At 42.0% G+C, this 12,101-nt stretch overlaps 9 non-coding genes and 1 pseudogene across 9 annotated transcripts; all 10 read right to left on the reverse strand.

Moving 5' to 3' along the window:
- Positions 1-4,591: 4,591 nt before the first annotated feature.
- Positions 4,592-4,710, reverse strand: LOC142517396 (5S ribosomal RNA). Its single transcript, XR_012813145.1, has one exon. It is a non-coding gene; the product is annotated as a 5S ribosomal RNA (ribosomal RNA).
- A 559-nt stretch (positions 4,711-5,269) lies between these two features.
- Positions 5,270-5,387, reverse strand: LOC142517425 (5S ribosomal RNA). The gene has a single exon (XR_012813172.1). It is a non-coding gene; the product is annotated as a 5S ribosomal RNA (ribosomal RNA).
- Positions 5,388-5,952: 565 nt separating this feature from the next.
- On the reverse strand, positions 5,953-6,071 carry LOC142514771 (5S ribosomal RNA). Its single transcript, XR_012810648.1, has one exon. It is a non-coding gene; the product is annotated as a 5S ribosomal RNA (ribosomal RNA).
- Positions 6,072-6,754: 683 nt separating this feature from the next.
- LOC142516398 (5S ribosomal RNA) lies at positions 6,755-6,873 on the reverse strand. Its single transcript, XR_012812194.1, has one exon. It is a non-coding gene; the product is annotated as a 5S ribosomal RNA (ribosomal RNA).
- Positions 6,874-7,552: 679 nt separating this feature from the next.
- Positions 7,553-7,671, reverse strand: LOC142507860 (5S ribosomal RNA). Its single transcript, XR_012806101.1, has one exon. It is a non-coding gene; the product is annotated as a 5S ribosomal RNA (ribosomal RNA).
- Positions 7,672-8,354: 683 nt separating this feature from the next.
- On the reverse strand, positions 8,355-8,472 carry LOC142516648 (5S ribosomal RNA). The gene has a single exon (XR_012812432.1). It is a non-coding gene; the product is annotated as a 5S ribosomal RNA (ribosomal RNA).
- Positions 8,473-9,156: 684 nt separating this feature from the next.
- On the reverse strand, positions 9,157-9,275 carry LOC142507899 (5S ribosomal RNA). Its single transcript, XR_012806138.1, has one exon. It is a non-coding gene; the product is annotated as a 5S ribosomal RNA (ribosomal RNA).
- A 681-nt stretch (positions 9,276-9,956) lies between these two features.
- LOC142514705 (5S ribosomal RNA) lies at positions 9,957-10,075 on the reverse strand. The gene has a single exon (XR_012810587.1). It is a non-coding gene; the product is annotated as a 5S ribosomal RNA (ribosomal RNA).
- Positions 10,076-10,756: 681 nt separating this feature from the next.
- On the reverse strand, positions 10,757-10,876 carry LOC142512709 (5S ribosomal RNA; annotated as a pseudogene).
- A 681-nt stretch (positions 10,877-11,557) lies between these two features.
- LOC142516649 (5S ribosomal RNA) lies at positions 11,558-11,675 on the reverse strand. Its single transcript, XR_012812433.1, has one exon. It is a non-coding gene; the product is annotated as a 5S ribosomal RNA (ribosomal RNA).
- Between the last annotated feature and the right edge of the window lie 426 nt (positions 11,676-12,101).

Genomic DNA, 12,101 nt, shown 5'->3' on the forward strand with positions numbered 1-12,101 from the left:
TCTGATATAAAGCAAATCTGAAATCTTATCTGGGCAAACATCAGCTAACTCGTACATCATTGGCAAATCTGCCAATGCTAGACTCGATTTCAGTATGTCTACTGAATACATAAGGATGCCATCTGCTCCTTTCTGCAACAATCGAGTCCCTAGACAACATAAATATCAAAGGAATTCTGAATCTAGAATCCTTACCGTGAAATCTCTACTCATCAGCCATATCTGGTCTGAATCTTATACTCTCCTGAAAGGAATCTATAATAGTTCTGTACTTGTTCAGCATATTAATGTCAATCATGCAATCAAATCAGAAAACACAAGTACATCATAATTTAACTCGATCTCATTCTCATCTTACTGTAGTATACAATATATCACAGAAATCTCTGATATCAATTTTTCTTTCCCAGAAGGTACAAAAATTAATACTACCGCAATACAGACCCAACAGGTACCGTATATATCAATGCAACTAAGTCAGAGACAATTGTAAGAAATGCATTAATATATATCAATACATATGCAATATAATCATAAAAGAACAGTACTTGCCACTATGTCATCAAGTGCCTCTTGGGTCTGTTCCTCGGTCACTACCACCAGATGGTCTAGCTCTCTGAAATCTGCGGGAATCTCTCTGGGGACAAACTCTAGCAAAGTGTCCCGGCTGTCGGCAGATACGACAACTACCAGTCACTCCCTAGCATTGCCCTGTGGAATGTCTCCCTCCGCAAATCCTGCAATACACTCCAGTATAACTTGAGCTGGAACCACTGGAGCTAGTTGAACCGCTCAGTCCGCTCCTTAACTTCTTGAATGGTTTCTTTCGAGCTTTCAGCAAATCTTGCTTTCCACTCGTGCTGCCGCGATCAAATCGGAGAGGGGATTGCTATGTCTGGGGTTGCATCGCACACACCCTTTTTAGTTGTCTAATCAGACTCGCCTCCGCTCTCTTCGCTTTACTCAAGGCATCAGAAAAATGATAAGGTCGCTGCATATTCATCAATGCAACTATCTCCGAGTTCAATCCTCTAATGAATTGATCCGCTACAGCTTCATCATTTCCAATTACATTAGGAGCAAAACGCAGTAGAGTAGAGAATTTAGCAACATATTCTTCAATATTCAGTTGACCTTGTCTCAAGTTCTCAAACTCTGCTTTCTTGTCCTCTCGGTACGAAACTGAGAAAAATCTTCGATAAAATTCAGTTCTGAATATTTCCCACGAAATCACTGTACCTCTCTGTTCTAGCATTCTTTTACTTGTAATCCACCAACTCCTGGCAGTCTCTCGTAACTAGTGGAATATCAGTTTAATTCTCTGCTCATCTGAATAATTAAGTAAATCAAACAGTATTTCTATGTCATCAAACCAGTTCTCACAATCTTCAGACGTTTCGGTACCACTCAGGATCGGCGGCTGAAATACTTGAAATTCTTTCAACTGTATTTCCATCTGAGTTTCTGATACATCTATCTGTTCAGTCGAAGTACTACCCCTTTCTGGAATTTTCCGTGGAGGTATATCTGCTTATCAAAACATTAGTACTCAAATACTACAAATCTGTTCCAAATCTTTCTCTGATCATCTTACTGCTGATCATGAATCAGATCTGATTCATACTCAATAATACATAATACCAACTCAAATCAGATAATCAGGTAACCATGTATTTCGAAGCAGTAAAGCATAATGTCATGCTAGCATACGCAATGTCGTTCAACATTAAAATAATTCTCATGCTAGCAATCACATGCAAGGAAAGAAAACTCAATCTATCTACCCCGCTCATTCTCTTCTATCTCAGTCTAAAGGATCTATCGCTCTGATACCACCTGTTGTGGGGTCCCGGACGCTAATCGTTTTCTTAATCATCTTTAGGAGTTAATTATCAATTCAGATAATCAGGGTCTAAAATTTTTTCTTTTTAAAATGCAAGTGCGGAGCGTAATGGAATGTAACTAATATATATCTCATTATATAAGTTCAATAATGAACAACAGTTATTCAAACCAGTCTAAGGTTCAACTACTAAATTTTAAGTATTAAACCAAATCTACAATAAGTCCGGAATCACCACTCTAAACTCGTCTTCTCTCATCATCTTCTTGACCTCGATCCTGTCCCACCTGTTGTCATGCACACATACAAAACAAGACAACAATCGGATACTCCGATGAGAATAAATCCCAGTATAAAAATGTATACATGCAGTTAACTGAATTAACATAAAAGCATGAATTATATCTTATCACATGTAGCATAATCAAACAACATGTATCAATACCAGTCTGTAAATAAAACATGAATCGTAATCTACGAAACATAAATCAATACGGATCTGTAAATCAAATTCTAGTCTCAATATCTAAGACTCGACTCATCTCTCATTCTAATCTAGGGATCCTGATCTAATTTAGACTTTGGTATGCTGTATCGAATGTCTACAATAGACGTCGATCTACATCTAAGCTCATCGATACACCGTAAGTCTAGAGTCTACGCGGTTCTGTCAAAAACTCGGCGGTTCTGCCCTAGCTAGGCTGATCTGCCCTAGACTCAAACTCTGGCTATGCTATAATTCAATAGACTAAACATATCAATCTGATAATCTGCAAATATCAATGCAATAAAGTAAAGTATGTGATTTTGGGAAACTCAAGTCAAACCTAACTCGAGTTGTGCAATCCCGAATCAACATTTATTTATACCTTTCTCTTCACGATCTGATGAAGACGAAGTCTTGTATGTCAATCTGTCCATACCCAGTCTAGCAATGACAAGTCACATAAATACCATATCAGTATATAACTCAATTCAAGACCCGTTCTGATCAATACTCAAATCGGTATATAATCTGATTCATATCTGAACAAGGTACAATCTAATTCATATCAATGATATCACGATACAATCGAAATCATTACTGAATCTGATCAATCTCAATCAATACTGAATCTGATCAATATCAATCTACTGATGTTTCGACAGCATAACAATACAGTCTTGATACCCCGTCAATCTCAACATCACAGATATAATACCAGAATACATAATCAGTATCCGTACAATTCAAAATTTGAATAATAACACAACTCTGATATAGAATCTCAACTAAATCAACTCTGAAATTCATAATAATTGTATAACCAGTCTATTCTTTAATCTGACTTCAATTATACAATGCCTACTGTAGCAGGAACATCATATCTGATTCATATTCAATTCTGACAATATCATAAATTCAAATCATGTCTAAACGTAACAAAACTTACGTCCAGTTGTAGCTGTCGTCGCTAGTAACACGACACCGTACTCGGATTCAAAATCAGACAGACGGAATTTGCGTGGCGTTCAATTTTCGCACATCAGGAACTTGGAGCTTCGGTTCCTCTCTTCTTCTTATTTCTGAGAATTTGACGTTGCTTATATATGTATATATACATATACACGTCGCACGGTGATGGCAAGTGGCATCCTTTCGTTTTGCATGCCTCGCGCATATGCGCGCACAAGGTCGAGCATATGCGCCTGGCTTTCTGCCCGGCACCTTGTGGTTTATCCTCTCGCGCATATGCGCGACATTTCTCGCGCATATGCGCGAGATGTTCTGTCTCGCACATTCCCTTACTCGCGCATATGCGCGCCTTCCGCCGCGCATGTGCGCCGAACTCTCTGGACGTTCCGCGCATATGCGCGCATTCAAGCCGCGCATGTGCGTCGTTTATATTCTTCACACCTAATGTGATTCCTTCTTTCGGCTCTCCCGATCTGATCCGTTCCGTCTATAATCATCTTTAAATAAATAAATAAATCATTTCCGATTAATCTCAGATTACAGTAACAAAATCTCGGGCCTTACAAGAGTTCTGATGGGATCCAATGCATTAGTGCTGGTATGATCGCACCCGACATTAAGTGTGATGTTTATTTTTATATCCCTCGAGTACGTGTGGAGCGGGCGGCGATGGACAACACGCGGCACTTCTCTCTCCCAATCAGAACCACGAATTTTAGCGATCTAGCGCGATGGTAGAGCTCGGATGGGTGACCTCCCTAGGCAGTCCTCGTGTCGCAACCGTTTACGTAAATTAAGGCTAAAACAGTCGAATTAATTGTTTTTAATGAGTTTACCATCTCCAGAGTAATCTGCATCATACCCTTCCGCACAGAACCCGCTTACGACAACAAAAATCGCTAAATATTCCCAGAAAATAGAAAAAAAATAAGAAGAAAATAACGAATGTAAAGCTATTATTATGCCTGGGATACGATAAAATAGATCCAGAATCGAATTTCGAACTTCCTAAACGGATTTCTCGAGGAAACGGAAGTTTAACAGAAGCGAAAAATCGCAAATTAGAGGGTCTTAGAGATGGAATTCGGCTAAAATCTCGCAACCTCATTGCGGAGTAATGAGTCTCGTTCGTTTGCCCGTTTACAATCAAATTAGACTTCAAATTTTCCCAAATCCGACAGTGCCCGAGCTACGTTGATTTCACATGTCATATCTGGTCCCGATCGAGATTCTGATGATTTGAGCCGAAAATCGTCTGTCAACAAGTAATCAAAAATAGAAAAACACGAGAAGGGGTGTAACACGAGGACTTCCCATGGGGTCACCCATCCTAGTATTGCTCTCGCCCAAGCACGATTAACTTCGGAATTCCGATGGGATCCGGTGCATTAGTGCTGGTATGATCGCACCCGACATTGAGTGGGATGTTTATTCTTATACCCCTTGAGTACGTGTGGAGCGGGCGGCGATGGACAACACGCGGCACTGCTCTCGCCCAATCAGAACCATGAAGTTAAGCGTTCTGGAGCGATGAAAGAGCCAGGATGGGTGACCTCCCTGGGCATTCCTCGTGTCGCGACCGTTTACGTAAATTATGGATAAAACAGTCTAAATAATTGTTTTTAATGAGTTAACCGTCTTCGGAGTAATCTGCATCATACCCTTCCGTACAGAACCGGCTCACGTCAACAAAAATTGCAAAATGTTTCCAGAAAATAGAAAAAAATAAGAAAAAGAAAATAGCATATGTATAGCTATTATTTTGCTTGGGATACGATAAAATTGAACCGGAGTAATGAGTCTCGTTCGTATGCCCGTTTACCATCAAATTAGGATACAATTTTGTCCTAATCCGGCAGTGCCCGAGCTACGTTGATTTCACATGTCTTATCTGGTCCCGATCAAGCTTCTGATGATTTGAGCCGAAAATCTTCTGTCAACAAGTATTTTAAAAATAGAAAAACACGAAAAGGGTGCAACACGAGGACTTCCCTGGGGTCACCCATCCTAGTATTGCTCTCGCCCAAGCACGCTTAACTTCGGAGTTCTGATGGGATCCGATGCATTAGTGCTGGTATTATCGCACCCTACAATCAGTGAGATGTTTATTCTTATATCCCTGGAGTACGTGTTGAACGGGCGGCGTTGGAAAACACGCGGCACTGCTCTCGCCCAATCAGAACTATGAAGTTAAGCGTTCTAGTGCGATGGCAGAGCTAGGATGGGTGACCTCCCTGGGCAGGCCTCGTGTCGCGTCCGTTTAAGTAAATTATGGATAAAACAGTCGAAATAATTGTTTTTAATGAGTTAACCGTCTCCGGAGTAATCTGCGTCATACCCTTCCGTACAGAACCGGCTCACGACAACAAAAATCGCTTAATGTTCCCATAAAATAGAAAAAAAATAAGAAGAATAAAATAACGAATTTCGAACTTCCTATGCGGATTTTTCGAGGAAACAAAAGCTTAACAGAAGCGGAAAATCGCAAATTAGAGGGTCTTAGAGAAGGAATTCGGCTAAAATCTCGCCACCTCGTTGCGGATTAATAAGTTACGTTGATTTCACATGTCTTATCTGGTCCCGATCGAAATTCCGATGATTTGAGCCGAAAATCGTTTGTCAACAAGTAATCAAAAACAGAAAAACACGAAAAGGGGTGCAACACAAGGACTTCCCAAGGGGTCACCCATCCTAGTACTGCTCTCGCCCAAGCACGCTTAACTTCGGAGTTCTGATGGAATCCGGTGCATTAGTGCTGGTTTGATCGCCCCCCGACATTGAGTGGGATGTTTATTTATATATCCCTCGAGTACGTGTGGCGCGGGCGAAGATGGACAACACGCGGCACTGCTCTCGCCCAATCAGAACCATGAAGTTAAACGTTCTGGAGTGCTGGCAGAGCTAGGAAGGGTGACCTCCCTAGGCATTCCTCGTGTCGCGACCGTTTACGTAAATTATGGATAAAAAAGTCAAAATAATTGTTTTTAATGAGTTAACCGTCTCCGGAGTAATCTTCGTAATACCCTTCCGCACAGAACCGGCTCACGACAACAAAAATCGCTAAATGTTCCCAGAAAATAGAAAAAAAAAAGAAGAAGAAAATAGCGAATGTAAATCTATTATTATGCCTGGGATACGATAAAATAGAACCGAAATCGAATTTCGAACTTCCTAAGCGGATTTCTACAGGAAATGGAAACTTAACAGAAGCGGAAAATCGCAAATTAGAGGGTCTTAGAGAAAGAATTCGGCTAAAATCTCGTCAGCTCATTGCGTAGTAATGAGTCTCGTTCGTTTGCCCGTTTACAATCAAATTAGCCTACAATTTTGTCCAAATCCGGCAGTGCCCGAGCTACGTTGATTTCACATGTCTTATCTTGTCCCGATCGAGATTCAGGTGATTTGAGCCGAAAATGTTCTGTCAACAAGTAATAAAAAATAGAAAAACACGAAAAAGGGTGCAACACGAGGACTTCCCTGGGGGTCACCCATCCTTGTACTGCTCTCGCCCAAGCACGCTTAACTTCCGAGTTCTGATGGGATCCGGTGCATTAGTGCCGGTATGATCGCAACCGACATTGAGTGGGATGTTTATTTTTATATCCCTCGAGTACGTGTGGAGCGGGCGGCTATGGACAACACGCGGCACTACTCTCGCCAATCAGAACCATGAAATTAAGCGTTCTAGCGAGATGGCAGAGCTAGGATGGGTGACCTCCCTGGGCAGTCCTCGTGTCTCGACCATTTACGTAAATTAAGGTTAAAACAGTCGAAATAATTGTTTTTAATGAGTTAACCGTCTCCAGAGTAATCTGCATCATACCCTTCCGCACAGAACCGGCCCACGACAAAAATAATCGCTAAATGTTCCCAGAAAATAGAAAAAAAATAAGAAGAAGAAATAGCGAATGTAAAGCTATTATTATGCCTGGGATACGATAAAATGGAACCGGAATCGAATTTCGAAATTCCTAAGCGGATTTTTCGAGGAAACGGAAGCTTAACAGAAGCGGAAATCGCAAATTCGAGGGTCTTAGAGAAGGAATTCGGCTAAAATCTCGCCACCTCGTTGCGGAGTAATGTGTCTCGTTCGTTTGCCCGTTTACAATCAAATTAGCCTACAATTTTGTCCAAATCCGGCAGTGCCTGAGCTACGTTGATTTCATATGTCTTATCTGGTCCCGATCGAGATTCAGATGATTTGAGCCGAAAATCTTCTGTCAACAAGTATCAAAAATAGAAAAACACAAAAAGACGTGCAACACGAGGACTTCCCAGGGTGTCACCCATCCTAGTACATCTCTCGCCCATGCACGCTTAACTTCGGAGTTCTGATGGGATCCGGTGAATTAGTGCTGGTATGATCGCCCCCGACATTGAGTGGGATGTTTATTCCTATATCCCTCGAGTACGTGTGGAGCGGGCGTCGATGGACAACACGCGGCACTGCTCTCGTCCAATCAGAACCATGAAGTTAAGCGTTCTGGCGCGGTGGCAGAGCTAGGATGGGTGACTTCCCTGGGCAGTCCTTGTGTCGCGACCGTTTACGTAAACTATGGATAAAACAGTCAAAATAATTGTTTTTAATGAGTTAACCGTCTCCGGAGTAATCTACGTCATACCCTTCCGTACAGAACTGGCTCACGACAACAAAAATCGCTAAATGTTCTCAGAAAATATAAAGAAATAAGAAGAAAAAAATAGCGAATAGAAAGCTATTATTATGCTTGGGATACGATAAAACGGAACCGGAATCGAATTTCGAACTTCCTAAGCGGATTTCTCAAGGAAACGGAAGCTTAACAAAAGCCGAAAATCGCAAATTAGAGGGTCTTAGAGAAGGAATTCGGCTAAAATCTCACCACCTCATTGCGGAGTAATGAGCCTCGTTCGTTTTTCCCGTTTACAATCAAATTAGCCTACAATTTTGTCCAAATCCGGCAGTTCCCGAGCTACGTTGATTTCACATTTCTTATTTGGTCCCGATCGAGATTTAGATGATTTGAGCCGAAAATCGTCTGTCAACAAGTAATCAAAAATTGAAAAACACGAAAAGGGGTGCAACACGAGGACTTCCAAGGGGTCACCCATCCTAGTACTGGTCTCGCCCTAGCACACTTAACTTCGGCGTTCTGATGGGATCCGGTGCATTAGTGCTGGTATGATCGCACCCGACATTGAGTGGAATGTTTATTCTTATATCCCTCGAGTACGTGTGGAGCGGGCGTCGATGGATAACACGCGGCACTGCTCTTGCCCAATCAGAACCATGATGTTAAGCGTTCTGGCGCAATGGCAGAGCTAGGTTGGGTGACCTCTCTCGGCAGTCCTCGTGTCGCGATCGTTTACGTAAATTATGGATAAAACAGTCGAAATAATTGTTTTTAATGAGTTAACCGTCTCCGGAGTAATCTGCGTCATACCCTTCCGGACATAACTGGCTCACGACAACAAAAATCGCTAAATGTTCCAAGAAAATATAAAAAAATAAGAATAAAAAAATAGCGAATGGAAAGCTATTATTATGCTTGAGATACGATAAAATGGAACCAGAATCGAATTTCGAACTTCCTAAGCGGATTTCTCAAGGAAACGGAAGCTTAGCAGAAGCGGAAAATCGCAAATTAGAGGGTCTTAGAGAAGCAATTCGGCTGAAATCTAACCACCTCATTGCGTAGTAATGAGTCTCGTTCGTTTGCCCGTTTACAATCAAAATGGCCTTCAATTTTGTCCAAATCCGGCAGTGCCCGAGCTACGTTGATTTCACATGTCTAATCTGGTCCCGATCAAGATTCAAATGATTTGAGCCGAAAATCGTCTGTCAACAAGTAATCAAAAATAGAAAAACACGAAAAGGGGTGCACAACACGAGGACTTCCCAGGGGGTCACCCTTCCTAGTACTGCTCTTGCCCAAGCACGCTTAGTTTCGGAGTTCTGATGGGATCCGGTGCATTAGTGCAGGTATGATCGCACCCGACATGGAGTGGGATGTTTATTCTTATATCCCTCGAGTACGTGTGGAGCGGGCGGCGATGGACAACACGCGGCACTGCTCTCGTCCAATCAAAACCATGAAGTTAAGCGTTCAGGCGCGATGGCAGAGCTAGGATGGGTGACTTCCCTGGGAAGTTCTCGTGTCGCCATCGTTTACGTAAATTATGGATAAAACAGTCAAAATAATTGTTTTTAATGATTTAACCGTCTCTGGAGTAATCTAAGTCATATCCTTCCGCGTAGAACCGGTTCACGACAACAAAAATCCCTAAATGTTCCTAGAAAATAGAAAAAAATAAGAAGAAGAAAATAGCGAATGTAAAGCTATTATTATGCCTAGGATACGATAAAATGAAACCGGAATAGAATTTCGAACTTCTAAGCGGATTTCTCGAGGAAACGGAAGCATAACAGAAGCGAAAAATTGCAAATTAGAGGGTCTTAGAGAAGGAATTCAGCTAAATTCTCGTCAGCTCATTGCGGAGTAATGAGTCTCGTTCGTTTGCCCGTTTACAATCCAATTAGGCTACAATTTTGTCCTAATCCGGCAGTGCCCGAGCTACGTTGATTTCACATGTCTTATCTGGTAGCGATCCAGATTCAGATGATTTGAGCCGAAAATCGTCTGTCAACAAGTAATCAAAAATTAAAAAACACGAAAAGACGTGCAACACGAGGACTTCCCAGGGGGCCACCCATCCTAGTACTGCTCTCGCCCAAGCACGCTTAACTTCGGAGTTCTGATGGGATCCCGTGCATTAGTGCTGGTATGATCGCACCCGACATTGAGTGGGATGTTTATTCTTATATCCCTACAGTACATGTGGAGCGGGTGACGATGGACAACACGCGGCGTTGCTCTCGCCCAATCAGAACCATGAAGTTAATCGTTATGGCGCGATGGCGGAGCTAGGATGGGTGACTTCCTTGGGCAGTCCTTGTGTCGCGACCGTTTACGTAAACTATGGATAAAATAGTCAAAATAATTGTTTTTAATGAGTTAACCGTCTCCGAAATAATCTGCGTCATACCCTTCCGCACAGAACTGGCTCACGACAACAAAATTCGCTAAATGTTCCCAGAAAATATAAAAAAATAAGAAGAAGAAAATAGCGAATGGAAAGCTATTATTATGCTTGAGATACGATAAAATGGAACTGGAATCGAATTTCGAACTTCCTAAGCGGATTTCTCAAGAAAACGGAAGCTTAACAGAAACGGAAAATTGCAAATTAGAGAGTCTTAGGGAATGAATTCGGCTAAAATCTCGCCAGTTCAATGCGAAGTAATGAGTCTCGTTCGTTTTCCCGTTTACAATCAAATTACCCTACAATTTTGACTAAATCCGACAGTGCTCGAGTTATGTTGATTTCACATGTCTTATCTGGTCTCGATCGAGATTCAGATGATATGAACCGAAAATCGTCTGTCAACAAGTAATAAAAATAGAGAAACACGAAAAAGGGTGCAACCACGAAGACTTCCCAGGGGGTCACAAATCCTAATACTGCTCTAGCCCAAACATGCTTAAATTTGGAGTTTTGATGGGATCCGGTGCATTAGTGCTGGTATGATCGCACCCGACATTGAGTGGGATGTTTATTCTTATATCCCTCGAGTACGTGTGGCACGGGCGGAGATGGACAACATGCAGCACTGCTCTCGCCCAATCAGAACCATGAAGTTAAACGTTCTGGCGTGATGGCAGAGCTAGGATGGGTGACCTCCCCGGGAAGTCCTCGTGTTGCTACCGTTTACGTAAATTATGGATAAAACAGTCGAAATTATTCTTTTTAATGAGATAACCGTCCCCGGAGTAATCTGCGTCATACCCTTCCGCACAGAACCGGCTCACGACAAAAAAAATCGCTAAATGTTCCCAGAAAATAGAAAAAAATAAGAAGAAGAAAATAGCGAATGTAAAGCTATTATTATGCCTGGGATACGATAAAATGGAACTGGAATAGAATTTCGAACTTCTAAGCGGATTTCTCGAGGAAACGAAAGCTTAACAGAAGCAGAAAATCGCAAATTAGAGGGTCTTAGAGAAGGAATTCGGCTAAATTCTCGCCAGCTCATTGCGGAGTAATGAGTCTCGTTCGTTTGCCCGTTTACAATCAAATTAGGCTACAATTTTGTCCTAATCCGGCAGTGCCCGAGCTAGGTTGATTTCACATGTCTTATCTGGTCTCGATCGAGATTCAGATGATTTGAGCCGAAAATCGTCTGTCAACAAGTAATCAAAAATTGAAAAACACGAAAAGGGGTGCAACACGAGGACTTCCAAGGGGTCACCCATCCTAGTACTGGTCTCGCCCTAGCACACTTAACTTCGGCGTTCTGATGGGATCCGGTGCATTAGTGCTGGTATGATCGCACCCGACATTGAGTGGAATGTTTATTCTTATATACCTCGAGTACGTGTGGAGCGGGCGGCGATGGACAACACGCGGCACTGCTCTCGCCCAATCAGAACCATGAAGTTAAGCGTTCTGGCGCAATGGCAGAGCTAGGATGGTTGACTTCCCTGTGAAGTCCTCGTGTCGCGACCATTTAAGTAAATTATGGCTAAAACAGTGGAAATAATTGTTTTTAATGAGTTAACCGTCTCCAGAGTAATCTGTATCATACCCTTCCGCACAGAACCGGCTCACGACAACAAAAATCGCTAAATGTTCCCAGAAAATAGAAAAAAAATAAGAAGAAAATAACGAATGTAAAGCTATGAATATGCCTGGGATACGATAAAATGGAACCGGAATTGAATTTCGAACTTCCTAAGAGGATTTCTCGAGGAAACGGAAACT

The sequence above is a fragment of the Primulina tabacum genome, chromosome 10 (genome assembly GCF_025594145.1).
Source record: "Primulina tabacum isolate GXHZ01 chromosome 10, ASM2559414v2, whole genome shotgun sequence".
NCBI lineage: Eukaryota > Viridiplantae > Streptophyta > Magnoliopsida > Lamiales > Gesneriaceae > Primulina > Primulina tabacum.